We start from the raw sequence: 17803 nt of genomic DNA, 5'->3' as shown, positions 1-17803 counted from the left end.
TCGTGGTCATAGTTTTTACACGCAGACCACAAAAAACCTGAAACTTTGCATCCTCACACAAAGTACCTACCTATTTTTATACCTTTCATGAAAATGAAAGGGTATATTAATTTCGTCACGAAACCGAAAATTGTAAGTCCTTAAAGGAAAATAGATAGACCCACCATTAAGTATACCGAAATTATCAGGTTGAAGAGCTGAGTTGATTTAGCCATGTCCGTCTGTCCGTCTGCCTGTTTGTATGCAAACTAGTCCCTCAATTTTTGAGATATCTTGATAAAATTTGGTGACCGGGTGTATTTGGGTGTTCGATTAGACATTTGTCGGAACCGGTCGGATCGGACAACTATAGCATATATCCTCCATACAACCGATTTTTCAGAAAAAGAGGATTTTTGTAATACTTACTCAAATTAACAGACTGAAGCTTCAAACTTCACCATATAATTTCGTATATTGCACATATTGTTGCCTGAAAAAATTGATGAGATCGGTTGTATATATAGTATATATCCCCCACAACCGATTGTTCAGATAAGAAACTTTTCGTAATTGCTGCCCTATTTTAAGAGCTAGAGGCTTCAAATTTCAACGAATGCTTACGTATATCTAATATATAAAATTCTTCTGTTACGGTTTTAGAGGCTTAACTCCTCCGAAACGGCTGAACCGATTCTCATGAAATTTTGTGAGCATATTGGGTAGGTCTGAGAATCGGCCAACGTCTACCTTTTTTTCGCTATAGGGTCCTGAGGTCAAAACGTGGACCCGGGTACCCCTAGAATGTGTTTATACAATATGGATATCAAATGAAAGCTGTTGATGAGTGATATAGTTCAGGATCATTTTCATACAACTGGGAGGCTAAGGTCTCGAGATATAGCCCAAATTGCGGACCCGAGTACCCCTAGAATGTGTTTATACAATATGGATATCAAATGAAAACTGTTGATGAGTGCTATAGTACAGGATAATTTTCATACCACTGGGTTTAGGGTCTCGAGATATAGGCCAAAACGTGGACCCGAGTACCCCTAGAATGTGTTTATACAATATGGATATGAAATGAAAGCTGTTGATGAGTGATATAGTTCAGGATCATTTTCATACAACTGGGAGGCTAAGGTCTCGAGATATAGCCCAAATTGCGGACCCGAGTACCCCTAGAATGTGTTTATACAATATGGATATCAAATGAAAACTGTTGATGAGTGCTATAGTACAGGACAATTTTCATACAACTGGGAGGCTAGAGTCTCGAGGATAATTTTCATACATCTGGGTGACTAGAGTCTGGAGGTATAGGCCAAACGTGGGCCCGGGAACGCCTAGGCAATATTTTTACATTGTGGGTATCAAATTGAGGCTGTTGGTGAGTGCTTTAGTACGGGTAGTTTTCATATTGGTGACTAGGGTCTCGAGATATAGTGAAATGTTTGGAGAAAATGAAAAGAAGTTACGACTTCGATGTGCAAACATTAAATCTCTGTTTATTCAATAAATTCTTTGTCTTATATAGTAATTTACTTAACCTATACATTCATAAATATCTTAATACTAATAACTAAAAATATGTACATTGAAAATGGGGTCTGAGTACATGTAAGTTTGTATACAGTCTTTGTATACATGTAGTTTTGTATGCATGACTCTATACATGTAGTTTTGTATATGTTATTTAGCTACGTCAGCAGATCAATGTGAGTACTTTGGTTAATGCTATGCATACACGTAAGTTTGTAAGTTTGTATGCCTGTTCGCAACGTTGGAATATCGATGTGAGTATTTTAGTTAGTTCCCATAATGGGTTGTATGTAATAAGTAATTTATTAGCTGTGAACGGATAAGGGTTCATATTCGGCATTACATTGATGTTAGTTAACCGTCTGGGTTAGTTCAATAATTTATGTTGGAAAATATTGTAATACGTTTATTACTAAAATATATTTGGAGTTCATGATACGTATTATTGCAAGTGTGTTACAGTGGGTATGAAGCATAATGCTACATTACAGTGGGTATGACGTATAATGCTACACCATCCGCCTTAGAAAAAAAGAGTGTTATATAATTGTTATGTGGGCAATTGTATAAGACTCTTTGTCGTATTTTCAATGATTTTGATATTTTATTGTTACTTGATATTGTAGTGAAAGAGGTTGTTGCTTTGCTTTTGATCTGCTGACCTTGACGTTTTTATTCTTTATATTTTAATGCATATCCCTTTTTTTCAAAACTGTTTACATTTACATATATATTTTTTTTGTTTTTGTATACGTCCTTTTTTCAAAATTTTAAATTTTTAAATATAGAATTTTTTAAATTTTACTTATTTTACTTATTTTATTTATCTTGTTTATTTTATTATTTTATTGCCGGATTTTAAATGTGTCGACCCATCTAAAATCCGCTTGTTTTTAGAATTTATTTTTAATTATTGTATGGAAATATGAAGCAGAAGAAATAAAATTTGTTTTCAATTGTTTAGATATAAATTATTATTAAACAATTGAATAAATTGGAATATTTCTTTTTAGATTCTTTCTAAGAGATATTTTAGATGGACTATTAATTATTTTTATTGTTCCTACCATTTTTATCGTGCAACCTAATTTCCTATCGAAATATTTTCCTATTAATATTTTCTAATCTATTGAGGAATTTGGAGTAAGCATATTTCTTACTAATATTCAATTTTATTTAGCGTAAAAGATATTTCCTATTACTATTTCCTATTCTATTTTATCGGAGTTAAAGAAAAAAAAATATTTTTCCTAAAATTATGATTTCTATAAAAGCGAGTTTTTATAGCTGAAACACCTCAGAATTATATATATTTCTTAACACCTTTTCATTGTTATATTATTTTATTAGGGTTACATTAAACTTAAAATCAATAAAAATTTTATAGCTAAATATTCGGGAAATTTAGTAGCTGTAGTTGGTGGAAGAGCGAGGTAATTTATATTTGTTGTAGTAGTTTCGCTGGTTAATGGAAAAAGGTACAGTATCTTTTAATTTGTTTTTCTTATTTTTCCAGCAATTTATTTGATCATATTTGTCATGCGATTTCTGCGGCGGCCACCAAGACAGAATCGTTATAACATTTATGAAGAATATTTTTATTTTTATACCGGGATGGTCACATGCACAACCTCTTTGGTTAGTGCTATTGTTTGGTCTTAGAGAACTTTGTTAACAATTATTATATTATAAATTCGCCTACTGCAGTAAATATTCAATTCTTAATAACCAATTTGTCCCTCAGGACAACCGTCTATTGTGATATTTTAAGGTTTTCTATTTGAGATTTTATTTCAATCTTTTATTACTCTTGAATTTGGAAACTTGGGTATGAGACACAAAGGATATTAGACGCGCTGTTGCACGTTATTCATTTGCCTATATTTAAATTTCATATGGGTTTTAAGTATAGCGGCTATCGCTATGATTAACAGCACGATAATGCAGATAAAAACTGCCAGCCAAATATCTGGAATTTTTGGGGTGCTTTTTGTTTCTAGCTCGGCTGGTGGTTCATATTTTGCTATCCTGTTCTCTGACGCTTCAGAGTTTCCTTTTCCTACCTCGTAGCCAGCTATGGCTACCATAATGCCTTGGCTATTTTTGTCCACCAAGGCATTTTGAAATATAATTATTTTCCTGCTTCTATGAGTAATGAACTAAATTTAATTTTTAATAAAATTTTTCGTTTTATTCTCTTATCCTATGCGTTCCATTTTACTCTTGACATTAATAAATTTATCTTATTTAATTAATTGATATTTTAACAATTTACTTCTAAAATTGGTATTTTTGTTTTACTTTAGAATTGTTCATTTCCGATTTAAGTATTTTACATTTTTCCTCAAAGAAAATTTTAAAATTTTTATTTTCTTTAGTTTAAATAATTTTACAAAGTAACTAATATTTTTCTTTAATTTTTAGAAATAGTAATTTAATTTTGCTGATTTAGTTTTCTTTATTTAAATTTAATATTTTTGACATTTCTTAAAATTGAAAGGAAAAAAATTCCCAAGTATTATTTATTATTATTTTTTTTCTCTATGTCACATTGGGTTTCAATCTTTTTCCTAATTTTTAGGTTCAAAACGAGCTTTTTTATACTCAGTTGAGCAGAGCTCACAGAGTATATTAAGTTTGATTGGATAACGGTTGGTTGTGCATATATAAAGGAATCGAGATAGATATAGACTTCCATATATCAAAATAATCAGGATCGAAAAAAAATTTGATTGAGCCACGTCCGTCCGTCCGTCCGACCGTTAACACGATAACTTGAGTAAATTTTGAGGTATCTTGATGAAATTCGGTATGTAGGTTGCTGAGCACTCATCTCAGATCGCTATTTAAAATGAACGACATCGGACTATAAACACGCCCACTTTTTCGATATCGAAAATTTCGAAAAACCGAAAAATTGCGATAATTCATTACAAAAGACAGATAAAGCGACGAAACTTGGTAGATGAGTTGAACTTATGACGCAAAATAGAAAATTAGTAAAATTTTGGACAATGGGCGTGGCACCGCCCACTTTTAAAAGAAGGTAATTTAAAATTTTGCAAGCTGTAATTTGGCAGTCGTTGAAGATATCATGATGAAATTTGGCAGGAACGTTACTCCTATTACTATATGTACGCTTAATAAAAATTAGCAAAATCGGAGGAGGACCACGCCCACTTTTAAAAAAAATTTTTTTTTAAAGTAAAATTTTAACAAAAAATTTAATATCCTTACAGTATATAAGTAAATTATGTCAACATTCAACTCCAGTAATGATATGGAGCAACAAAATACAAAAATAAAAGAAATTTTCAAAATGGGCGTGGCTCCGCCCTTTTTCATTTAATTTGTCCAGGATACTTTTAACGCCATAAGTCGAACAAAAATTAACCAATCCTTTTGAAATTTGGTAGGGGCATAGATTTTATGACGTTAACTCTTTTCTGTGAAAATGGGCGAAATCGGTTGATGTCACGCCCAGTTTTTATACACAGTCGTCCGTCTGTCCTTCCGCATGGCCGTTAACATGATAACTTGAGCAAAAATCGACATATCTTTAATGAACTTAGTTCACGTGCTTACTTGAACTCACTTTATCTTGGTATGAAAAATGAACGAAATCCGCCTATGACCACGCCCACTTTTTCGATATCGAAAATTACGAAAAATGAAAAAAATTCCATAATTCTATACCAAATACGAAAAACGGATGAGACATGGTAAGGTAATTGGACTGTTTTATTGAAGCGAAATATAACTTTAGAAAAAACTTTATAAAATGGTTGTGACACCTACCGTATTAAGTAGAAGAAAATGAAAAATTTCTGCAGGGCGAAATAAAAAACACTTAAAATTTTGGCAGGTATTACATATATAAATAAATTAGCGGTATCCAACAGATGATGTTCTGGGTCACCTTGGTCCACATTTTGGTCGATATCTGGAAAACGTCTTCACATATACAACTACCACCACTCCCTTTTAAAATACTCATTAACTCCTTTCGTTTGATACCCATATTGCACAAACGAATTCTAGAGTCACCCCTGGCCCACCTTTGTGGCGATATCTCGAAACGGCGTCCACCTATGGAACTAAGGATTACTCCCTTTTAAAATTCTTATTAACACCTTTCTTTTGATACCCATATTGTACAAACAAATTCTAGAGTCACCCCTGGTCCACCTTTATGGCGAAATTTCGAAAATCCGACCACCTATACAACAACCACCACTCCCTTTTAAAACCCTCATTAATACCTTTAATTTGATACCCATATCATACAAACACATTCTAGAGTCACCCCTGGTCCACCTTTATTACGATATTTCGAAACGGCGTCCACCTATAGCACTAAGACCCACTCCCTTTTAAAATACTCATTAACACCTTTCATTTGAAACCCATATCGTACAAACATATTCTAAAGTCACCCCTGGTCCACCTTTATTGCGATATCTCGAAAAGGCGAACACCTATAGAACGAAGGCCCACTCCCTTTTAAAAATACTCATTAACACGTTTCATTTGATGCCCATATCGTACTAACAAAGTCTAGAGTCACCCCTGGCCCACCTTTATGGCGATATCTCGAAACGGCGTCCACCTATGGGACTAAGGATTACTCCCTTTTAAAATACTCATTAACACCTTTCATTTGATACCCATATCGTACAAACGCATTCTAGAGTCTCCCCTGGTCCACCTTTATGGCGATATCTCGAAAAGGCGACCACCTATACAACTACAACCACTCCCTTTTAAAACCCTCATTAATACCTTTAATTTGATACCCATATCGTACAAACACATTCTAGAGTCAACCCTGGTCCACCTTTATGGCGATATTTCGAAACGGCATCCACCTATAGAACTAAGGCCCACTCCCTTTTAAAATACTCATTAACACCATTCGTTTGATGCCCATATCGTACAAACGCATTCTAGAGTCACCCCTGGTCCACCTTTATGGCCCACCTATACAACTACCACCACTCCCTTTTAAAACCCTCATTAATACCTTTAATTTGATACCCATATCGTACAAACGCATTCTAGAGTCAACCCTGATCCACCTAAATGGTAGAACTATGGCCCAATCCCTCATAAAATACTCTTTAATGCCTTTCATTTGATACACATGTCATACAAACACATTCCAGGGTTTCCCTCGGTTCATTTTCCTACATGGTTATTTTCCCTTATGTTGTCACCATAGCTCTCAACTGAGTATGTAATGTTCGCCTACACCCGAACTTAACCTTCCTTACTTGTTTTTTTTTTCGATGTTATTATAATTTTTTTTTTTCGATGTTATTATTTTTTTTTGTTAACTAATTTTCTTTCATATCTCAATTCCTACTTAAAGAGGACAAAAAAAATCTTAGCAAAAACTTTCTTTTTTGCTCATTGTTTAACGTCCATAAAGGCCGCCCAATTTGTTTCTAAATTTTATACCTACTTATATTTATAAAGCTGCCAGTTTTGTTGTCGTCTCAACCGGTACTCCGTCGATTGCTAATGTATTTCCGGTCTCAATTTATTCCACCTTTTATGCGATTATATATGTAGTCATGTATCTTCCTGTCCTTAATTTATTCCACCTTTTATGCGATTATGTATGTAGCCATGTATCTTCCTGTCCTAATTTATATTTATAAAGCTGCCAGTTTTGTTGTCGTCTCAACCGGTACTCCGTCGATTGCTAATGTATTTCCGGTCTCAATTTATTCCACCTTTTATGCGATTATATATGTAGTCATGTATCTTCCTGTCCTTAATTTATTCCACCTTTTATGCGATTATGTATGTAGCCATGTATCTTCCTGTCCTAATTTAGTCCACCTTTTATGCGATTAGCCATGTATGTATGTGTAATTATTTCAGCATTGCTTGTGGTGTATGAAAATAATTCCTTGGTTTGAATACCATCCGAGCTTTTACCAACTGAAGAATTAGCAGGTCTTTAAACTGCAGATGCGTTGTCGATTCTTTCTTTCATCATATAAAAATTTTTTTGCAATTTTGCAGGATTTACTTGTTGTCCCGGTTTATAAACTGGCGGAATTTTCTCCAGTCGATCGTTTTAGCAAAATTTGCTTGTTCAGCAAATTTTTATGCTTATTTAGGATCGTAATGGCAGGATTTTTTCCAGTCAGTTAAAATGTTTGATTTACAGGCGAATCCTGTTTTATTTTTTTTTTCGAACCGGCAGGCTCTTCTGGCCAGCTAGGTCTTTTAGCAGTTGTAATAGTTATTGACCTAGTCTGGCAGGATCGCCATGAAATGTTTTGAGAAAATGAAAATAAGTTACGACTTCGATGTGCAAACATTAAATCTCTGTTTATTCAATAAATTCTTTGTCTTATATAGTAATTTACTTAACCTATACATTCATAAATATCTTAATACTAATAACTAAAAATATGTACATTGAAAATGGGGTATGAGTACATGTAAGTTTGTATACAGTCTTTGTATACATGTAGTTTTGTATGCATGACTCTATACATGTAGTTTTGTATATGTTATTTAGCTACGTCAGCAGATCAATGTGAGTACTTTGGTTAATAGGGGGACTCATGATAGCATATAAACTTATAAGGTGTAAAATTATATCCATTTACACACGCGGTTATATGAACGCACCTAGTAATACCCTTGATAAACTTGATTGTTTTTCAGCTGTATTATTTCCAAAAAAATGTTTTTGATTGTTATACAAATTAAAAAATACCAAGATTAAGTGAAAAATCAAAACTAAAACGCCTTTACTTGCTGATGTTGGAGATTTTTGATGAAAATGCCGTCTGTAATGTCTGCAAGGTTGCATTCCTTTGAGTTTACCGCGTTTACACAATGAAATGTGCGCGTAAATTTATACAAATTGTGTAAATGATTTTTCATACAAAATTTGACAGCTCGTGCGTAAACTAGATAAATTTATACGTTTACACACTTTATAAGGCATTTATACGGTTACATGAGTCCCCCTAATGTTATGCATACACGTAAGTTTGTAAGTTTGTATGCCTGTTCGCAACGTTGGAATATCGATGTGAGTATTTTAGTTAGTTCCCATAATGGGTTGTATGTAATAAGTAATTTATTAGCTGTGAACGGATAAGGGTTTCATATTCGGCATTCCATTGATGTTAGTTAACCGTCTGGGTTAGTTCAATAATTTATGTTGGAAAATATTGTAATACGATTATTACTAAAATATATTTGGAGTTCATGATACGTATTATTGCAAGTGTGTTACAGTGGGTATGAAGCATAATGCTACATTACAGTAGGTATGACGTATAATGCTACAATAGGCCAAAACGTGGATCAGGGTAACACTAGGATGTGTTTTTATATTATGGGTATCAAATTGAAGCTGTTGATGTGTGCTTTAGTACAGAGTAAGTTTTATGACTACGGTCTCAAGATGTAGGCCAAAATCTGGACCCGGATACACCTAGAATGTGTTTTTACATTATGGGTATCAAATTTGAGCTGTTGATGTATGCTTTAGTACAGAGTAAGTTTTACACCGCTGGGTGACTACGGTGTCGAGATATGGGCAAAACCGTGGTCCCGGATACACCCGGAATGTATTTTTATATTATGGGCATCAAATTGAAGCTGTTGATGTGTGCTTTAGTACAGAGTTAGTTTTACACCGCTGGGTGACTAGGGTCTCGAGATATAGGCAAAAACATGGACTCGGATACCCCTAGAATGTGTGTGTATTATGGATATCAAATGAAATATTGAACCTGCAAACCGTTCTCAGGCGACTGAGCCTGGAACTAGGAAGTTGGTTGTAGTCCCTCCTAAAAAATCGATATTCGTGTCAAGATTCGAGAGGGATACTACTGAGGAGGATCTGAAATCGTATATCTTCTCAAAAAGGAAAACCCATGACGTAACAATTCGGAAATTTAATTTTAGTTATGAAAGAATAGTATCTTCCTTTAGATTAGATGTACCTATTGACCATTTTGACACTATCTTGAGTAACGATTGTTGGCCCTCTGGGGCACTTGTGCGGGAATTTGAATATAGGCGGAATAAGAGTGTTCCAAACTTGGCAAAGATCCCTGTTAATAACACTGAGTCAAAAAACTGAACGAAAAATCTGCTTTTGATATACTTTACCAAAATGTTAGAGGCTTAAACACCAAGTTAACAGAACTGTTTTTAAAATCATTTAACTCAAGCTACGATATAATTGCTTTAACCGAAACCTGGCTGAAACCTCATGTTTTTAACTCAGAGATCCTCTGTAATGACTACCGGATATATCGAAATGACCGCCTGAACAGGGTTGGAGGTGGGGTTCTGCTTGCTGTACACTCTTCAATACCATCTGAAGAGATTTGCGTAACCGCCACCGATACAACTGAGTTCTTGTGCATACGCACACAACTAGCAAATATCCACATTTATTTGGCCATCTGTTATATCCCGCCATCTTCTGAACTGTCCGTTTATATGAATCACATTTCCTTGCTAAGAACTGTTAATTCGATGCTAAAGCCTTCCGATTCAATTATTGTCTTGGGTGACTTCAATATGCCACACATATCATGGTGCATCTCTGACTTTAATATCGTACCAGTTTCGTCAAAGTCTTCCAACAATGAATTTCTAGACGGAATGTCTGAGCTGTGCCTTCAACAAATCAACATCCAATCGAATAAATTCGGAAGAGTGTTAGATTTAGCCTTTGTGGATGATGAATCTAAATATTCCATTAGTCGATGCGAACCCATTATTGAACCTGAAGATGCTTACCACCCTTCCCTCAAAATAGTTTACGAAGTTGTAAATTATGCTTGTAACAGCGGAAATAAACGATACGACTCCAGTTATCGCTTCGACTTTGCGAAGGCCAATTTTAAAAAATTAAATCGTGATCTATCTCGAATAGTGTGGCCAATATTTAATGCTGATGTGGAGCAAAGCGTTTCTCACTTTTACAATACCATTTACTGTCTTTTTGAAAAATACGTACCTAAGCGGATTTGTGTACATTCCGATACAAGCCAAGTATGGTTCACTAAAGAGCTGAAAATTTTAAAGAATAAAAAGTCTCGATCTTTCAAGTTGTTCAAAAAGACGGGTTTACATAACCATTACTTACAGTACTCGATTCTACGCTGCAAGTATTTTCAATTGAACAAAAAGTGTTACAAAGCTTATCTTTTTAAAATGAAAAGAAATATAACTTGCAACCCGAAGGCATTTTACGCATTCGTAAACTCTAAACGCAGGGTGAAAGGGTTTCCATCATCCATGAAATTCCAAGATAATATTTCCAGCGATGATCAAGAGATCGCCGACTTCTTTGCGGAATTTTTCAAATCAAATTACTCTATTGAGACCAACGTTTCACCTAATGAATACCCATACGATATTGATTCATGTTATTCAATCAGAGCTCCATTTATATCTTCAGAAGATGTATTATCTTATTTAAAAACTTTAAAAGTATCATATTCATACGGCCCCGACAGGATCCCGACACACTTTCTTAAAAAATGTGCCGCAAACATCTATCAGCCGCTAACAGATTTATTTAATTTATCTTTAATTTATGGCGTTTTCCCAACAATATGGAAGGAATCTTTTCTTATTCCGCTTCATAAAAATGGAAGCAGGTCTTCAATAGAAAACTACCGGGGCATAGCAAAGTTATCCGCTATCCCAAAGTTATTTGAGGCTATTGTTACCCACCACCTAACATTCTCTATTTCCCCCATAATTGCAAGCTCGCAGCATGGGTTCTGTAAGGGCAAATCACCTATCACCAATTTACTAGAATTTACCACCCACGTTTCTAATGGATTTAGAAAAGGCCTTCACACTGATGTAATTTACACCGATTTCAGTAAAGCTTTCGACAAAGTATCACACCCATTACTTATTCATAAGCTCAGTCAACTCGGTTTTCAACCCCGTCTTATATGTTGGATTTCTTCGTATCTTGGTTATCGTACGCAAAAAGTAATCTTTAAAAATACACTTTCTGGGGTCATCAATGTTTCTTCTGGTGTTCCTCAGGGCAGCCATCTTGGTCCGATTCTGTTCTTGTTGTTCATAAACGATATGTCTGGTACAATTAAATACTCAAAAATCTTGATGTACGCAGACGATGTAAAACTTTTCAAATCATGTGCCTCGGTTGAGGAACATTCCTTGCTTCAAATGGATTTAAATCACTTGGTTACCTGGTGCAATGTAAATTATATGCCGCTCAATCTCAAAAAATGTAAATTCATGTGTTTTTCTCGGAGAGTTTCGCCACCAGCTTCATATACAATTAACAACTATAGTCTAGAAACTGTAAATAATTTTATTGACTTGGGAGTCATGATGGATTCCAAACTTAGTTTCAATCTTCATATTAATGCTACAGTGAATAAAGGCAAAGGTGTTTTTGCATTTGTTAAACGGTGGTCAAAAGAATTTAACGACCCTTACATAACTAAAGCACTTTTTACAACATTAGTTAGGCCAATATTAGAATACGGCTCGATAATTTGGAATCCGCGTTATCAAGTCCATGCAGACAGTCTCGAATCAATACAAAAACAATTTTTACTATTTGCCTTAAGAAATTTCCAATGGGACTCTTTAACTAATCTTCCACCTTATACTAATCGATTAAAGCTTATCAATCTTCCAACTCTTGCTAGTCGAAGGGAAATGCTTGGTGTGATATTTATGACAAAACTTTTAAATGGATCAATTTCGAGCCCATTCCTTCTGAATGAAGTGAACTTTTGCGTTCCCTCTCGGACATCGAGACACTTCAAACCTCTTCTGCTGAAACAATGTAGAACGAACTTCGAACAAAATGAACCTTTTCGGCGTTTATGCCAAGATTATAACTCTCACTCAAACACATTTGATAGCTCGGACTCCCTTTTTTCTATAAAAAAGATTGTTCTCACCTCTCTAAATTAATGTATAATACGTTTGCTTCTGTTCTCTTTAAGTATTACGCTTGGCTGATGAAATTTCTTCTGTAGCTGAACAGTCTCAGATCGTGACATTTGACAAACCGCTGCCCATCAAAGACTCGGCAAAAAAAAAAAAAAAAAAAAAAGTTATTATATATATATATAAATCGATCGCGTGAACAGGATTAGCCTGGTTTCATTGGGCCACTTGAGGGCAGCGCGCTGCCACAACGTCCATGAAAAAAAAAAAAAAAAAAAGCTGTTGCTGAGAGCTCTAAAATTCATTGTGATATTAGATGTAGTCGCATCAACCTGGCAAAACTGATAAATATGCATTCGAAGCCGAAATAAAGACAAGAATTAATAATACCCACATACCTATTTACATACGTCCTATTCGATTTGCCTGAAATTCCGTATATAAATTTGCCAATATTAGTATTTACGATGCTTTTTTCCGGGAAGTATACCAGAGAACCACTGGGACTGGGATTAGGACTAGGACTGGGACTGAGACTGAGGCTCGGAGTGGGACTGGAACAAAATACATACCACCCTTTGGGACTGGCATTAAGAGATGAAGAAGAAGGAGAAAAACTTGAGAGAAGAGAAAAGAGAGAAGGAGACTGAGAAAGAGATAGAATGAGACGAAGATGGAGATGAAGCCAAAAAGACGGAGGGAGGAGTGAATAAAAAGATTAGGAAAAAGTGTAGAGGGGTAGGGCAAAGTTAGACGGAAAAAGCTTATTAAAATGTATGCAGATAGGCCAAATTTAGGGCAGAACAACGTCTGCCGGGTCTGCTAGTAGTATATATTGTTGTGTCAAAAAATCATAGAGATCGGTGATATATATAATATATATATGATGGTATATATATTTTTTTTTGCGATTTCGGCCCCATTTTAACAGCTAGAAGCTTCATTTTCACCAAATCCTTACGTGTATAGCATATATTGATGTCTGAAAAAATCATTGAGATCGGCGGTATACATAGTATATATCTCATACAACCGATTGTTCAGATAAGAAACTTTGCGCAATTTCTTCCCCATTTTAACAGCTAGAAGCTTCAAATTTCACCAAATGCTTACGTGTATAGTATATATTGTTGTCTGAAAAAATCATTGAGATCGGTGGTATATATAGTATATATCTCATACAACCGATTGTTCAGATAAGAAACTTTGCGCAATTTCTGTCCCTTTTTAACAGCTAGAAGCTTCAAATTTCACCAAATGCTCACGTATATAGCATATATTGTTGTCTGAAAAAATCATAGAGATCGGTGGTATATATATTATATACTTCATATAAACTGTAATTTTTGCCCCTTTTTTACGGATAGAAGCTTCAAAATTCAACAAATTTCATCAAATATTTACGTTTACGTTATATATTTTTGAAATACGTGATTCGTAGTCATAGTTTTTACACGCAGACCACAAAAAACCTGAAACTTTGCATCCTCACACAAAGTACCTACCTATTTTTATATCTTTCATGAAAATGAAATGGTATATTAATTTCGTCACGAAACCGAAAATTGTAGGTCCTTAAAGGAAAATAGATAGACCCACCATTAAATATACCGAAATAATCAGGTTGAAGAGCTAGGTTGATTTAGCCATGTCCGTCTGTCCGTCTGTCTGTTTGTATGCAAACTAGTCCCTCAATTTTTGAGATATCTTGATAAAATTTGGTGAGCGAGAGTATTTGGGTGTCCGATTAGACATTTGTCGGAACCGGCCGGATCGGACCACTATAGCATATATCCTCCATACAACCGATTTTTCAGAAAAAGAGGATTTTTGTAATATCTAACTCAATTTAACAGACTGAAGCTTCAAACTTCACCACATAATTTCGTATATTGCACATATTGTTGCCTGAAAAAATTGATGAGATCGGTCGTATATATAGTATATTTCCCCCACAACCGATTGTTCATATAAGAAACTTTTCGTAATTGCTGCCCTATTTTAAGAGCTAGAGGCTTCAGATTTCAACGAATGCTTACGTATATAGCATATATTGTTGTCTGAAAAAATCATACAGATCGGTGGTATATATAGTATATATATATATAGTATATATATATATATATATATTCGCAATTTTAGCCCGATTTTAACAGCTAGAAGCTTCAAATTTCACCAAATGCTTACGTATATGGCATATATTGTTGTCTGAAAAAATCATAGAGATCGGTTGTATATATAGTATATATCTCATACAACCGATTGTTCAGATAAGAAACTTTTCGCAATTTCTACCCCATTTTACCAGCTATAAGCTTCAAATTTCACCAATTGCTTACGTATATAGTATATATTGTTGTGTCAAAAAATCATAGAGATCGGTGATATATATAATATATATATGATGGTATATATAGTTATATATAGTATATATATATTTTTTTTTTGCGATTTCGGCCCTATTTTAACAGCTAGAAGCTTCATTTTCAACAAATGCTTACGTGTATGGCATATATTGATGTCTGACAAAATCATTGAGATCGGTGGTATACATAGTATATATCTCGTACAACCGATTGTTCAGATAAGAAACTTTGCGCAATTTCTTCCCCATTTTAACAGCTAGAAGCTTCAAATTTCACCAAATGCTTACGTGTATAGTATATATTGTTGTCTGAAAAAATCATTGAGATCGGTGGTATATATAGTATATATCTCGTACAACCGATTGTTCAGATAAGAAACTTTGCGCAATTTCTTCCCCATTTTAATAGCTAGAAGCTTCAAATTTCACCAAATGCTTACGTGTATAGTATATATTATTGTCTGAAAAAATCATAGAGATCGGTGGTATATATAGTATATATCTCATACAACCGATTGTTCAGATAAGAAACTTTGCGCAATTTCTGTCCCATTTTAACAGCTAGAAGCTTCAAATTTCACCAAATGCTTACGTATATAGCATATATTTTTGTCTGAAAAAATCATAGAGATCGGTGGTATATATACTATATACTTCATATAAACTGTCATTTTTGCCCCTTTTTCACGGATAGAAGCTTCAAAATTCATCAAATTTCATCAAATAGTTACGTTTACGTCATATCTTTTTGAAATACGTGATTCGTAGTCATAGTTTTTACACGCAGACCACAAAAAACCTGAAACTTTGCATCCTCACACAAAGTACCTACCTATTTTTTAGTTTACAGTTATCTTAAAAATCGTTTAGATATGGTCAAATTTCACTAAATGTTTACGTGTATAGCATATATTGTTGTCTGAAAAAATCATAGGGCCCGGTGGTATATATAATTTCATACAACCGATTGTTCAGATAAGAAACTTTGCGCAATTTCTTCCCCATTTTAACAGCTAGAAGCTTAAAATTTCCCCAAATTCTTACGTGTATAGTATATATTGTTGTCTGAAAAAATCATTGAGATCGGTGGTATATATAGTATATATCTCATACAACCGATTGTTCAGATAAGAAACTTTGCGAAATTTCTGCCCCATTTTAACAGCTAGAAGCTTCAAATTTCACCAAATGCTTACGTATATAGCATATATTGTTGTCTAAAAAAATCGTAGATATCGGTTGTATATATAGTATATATCTCATACAACCGATTGTTCAGATAAGAAAGTTTTCGCAATTTCTTCCCCATTTTAACAGCGATAAGCTTCAAATTTCACCGATTGCTTACTTATATAGTATGTATTGCTGTGTCAAAAAATCATAGAGATCGGTGATATATATAATATATATATGATGGTATATATCGTATATATATATTTTTTTTTTGCGATTTCGGCCCCATTTTAACAGCTAGAAGCTTCATTTTCACCAAATGCTTACGTGTATAGCATATATTTATGTCTGAAAAAATCATTGAGATCGGTGGTATACATAGTATATATTGTAGTGTAAGCAGCCAACAATTCAATTTAATCCAAAATATTTAAATCAGTCTAATATTCTAACCTGCTACAAAAATAGTCTAAATGTTCATCAACACATAAAAATGCATTTGAGAATTAATGCTGACACAGCCATTAATAAACAGACGTGTACAACACACAACCAAACGAATTTGAATCCCAGCAATTTGCATTCCTGCAACTTGCAAGGTTGGCATTTCCCATAAATTTGCAGCTCATATATTTAGGTACATATTTTGTGCCGAGTAGTATGTAGGTATATATGTATGTATGTTTAAGGTAGTTATGTTTAAGGTAGTTATGTATGTAAGTATGTAAGCTTAAATGTAAATAGATATGTAAGAATATGTTTAGAATAATCTAATATAAATAAGCTGAATTATTTGAATAAAGACAATTCGACATTCATAATTCAAGCAGTGAAGCCTTCTTTGTTTTAATTGCGTTAGGGACCTTTTCTACATGGCGATCCTGCCTATGATGCTACTGGCTGATTTTTCAGCCTAATGTCACAGCCGGCAGGATTTTTCTGGCTGATTACAGCCTAAGCCTTGTAAAAAGAAAAAAAAAAAGAGAAGGTGTTAAAGTCGGGCACCAATAATAAAAATTGAGGCAATTACTTCAACGGAAAATAAACGAAGATTAGCATATTGTGGCAATTACGTCAACGGAAAATACACGAAGGTTAGCATATTGTGGCAATTACGTCAACGGAAAATACACGAAGATTAGCATATTGTGGCAATTACTTCAACGGAAAATACACGAAGATTAGCATATTGTGGCAATTACTTCAACGGAAAATACATTAAAATTGGAACGATATTAGCATAGCCCCAGAGCAAGAATGACACTGATCTCGTGAAGCGTACCACATTTTCAATGGTGATAAACAATAGGAGCATGATAATTATAAGTATAATAAATACACTAGCTTAAGTATGAAGTCATTTCTTTAACCATTATTTAAAAAAAAAAAAAAAAATATTCGGGCAACCTAGCGGCTGCCTATTGACAAGCAAAAATTATATTTTTGCTGTAAAAAATTTTTTTTACTGCTTATTGAATTATGTTCCCAGAAGAGGACATACAAAATCAAAGCCAGTTTGACCAAATTTTTTATAAACTAGTTAGACAAAATTTAAATTTCCTAGAAGGTGAAAAGAAAGCACCCGAGAAAATAAACCAAGGCCCTAAGCCAATAACAATTGAAGAGTATAGAAAGAGGAACAAAATTCAAAAAATTGAGGAACCTAAAATTCCAAAGCCGGTCAAATTAAAAAGAAAAAGAGGAGGAGAGCAATTTGGCATACGAAAATCAATAGCCAAGATCTATGAAAAAATTAACGCAAACTAAAAAGAATTCCAGTAATAACAGTCATAAAAATGA

The 17803-nt window shown here is 34.1% G+C and overlaps 1 pseudogene; it reads left to right on the top strand.

Annotated features, from left to right (window-relative positions):
* The first annotated feature begins 17200 nt into the window (after window positions 1-17200).
* LOC137235603 (U6 spliceosomal RNA) lies at window positions 17201-17294 on the top strand (annotated as a pseudogene).
* The last annotated feature ends 509 nt before the right edge of the window (window positions 17295-17803 follow it).

The sequence above is a fragment of the Eurosta solidaginis genome, chromosome X (genome assembly GCF_040869045.1).
Source record: "Eurosta solidaginis isolate ZX-2024a chromosome X, ASM4086904v1, whole genome shotgun sequence".
Taxonomy (NCBI): Eukaryota; Metazoa; Arthropoda; class Insecta; order Diptera; family Tephritidae; genus Eurosta; species Eurosta solidaginis.
Note: the sequence above shows the minus strand (reverse complement) of the source record. Positions and strands in the feature narration are given on the sequence as shown.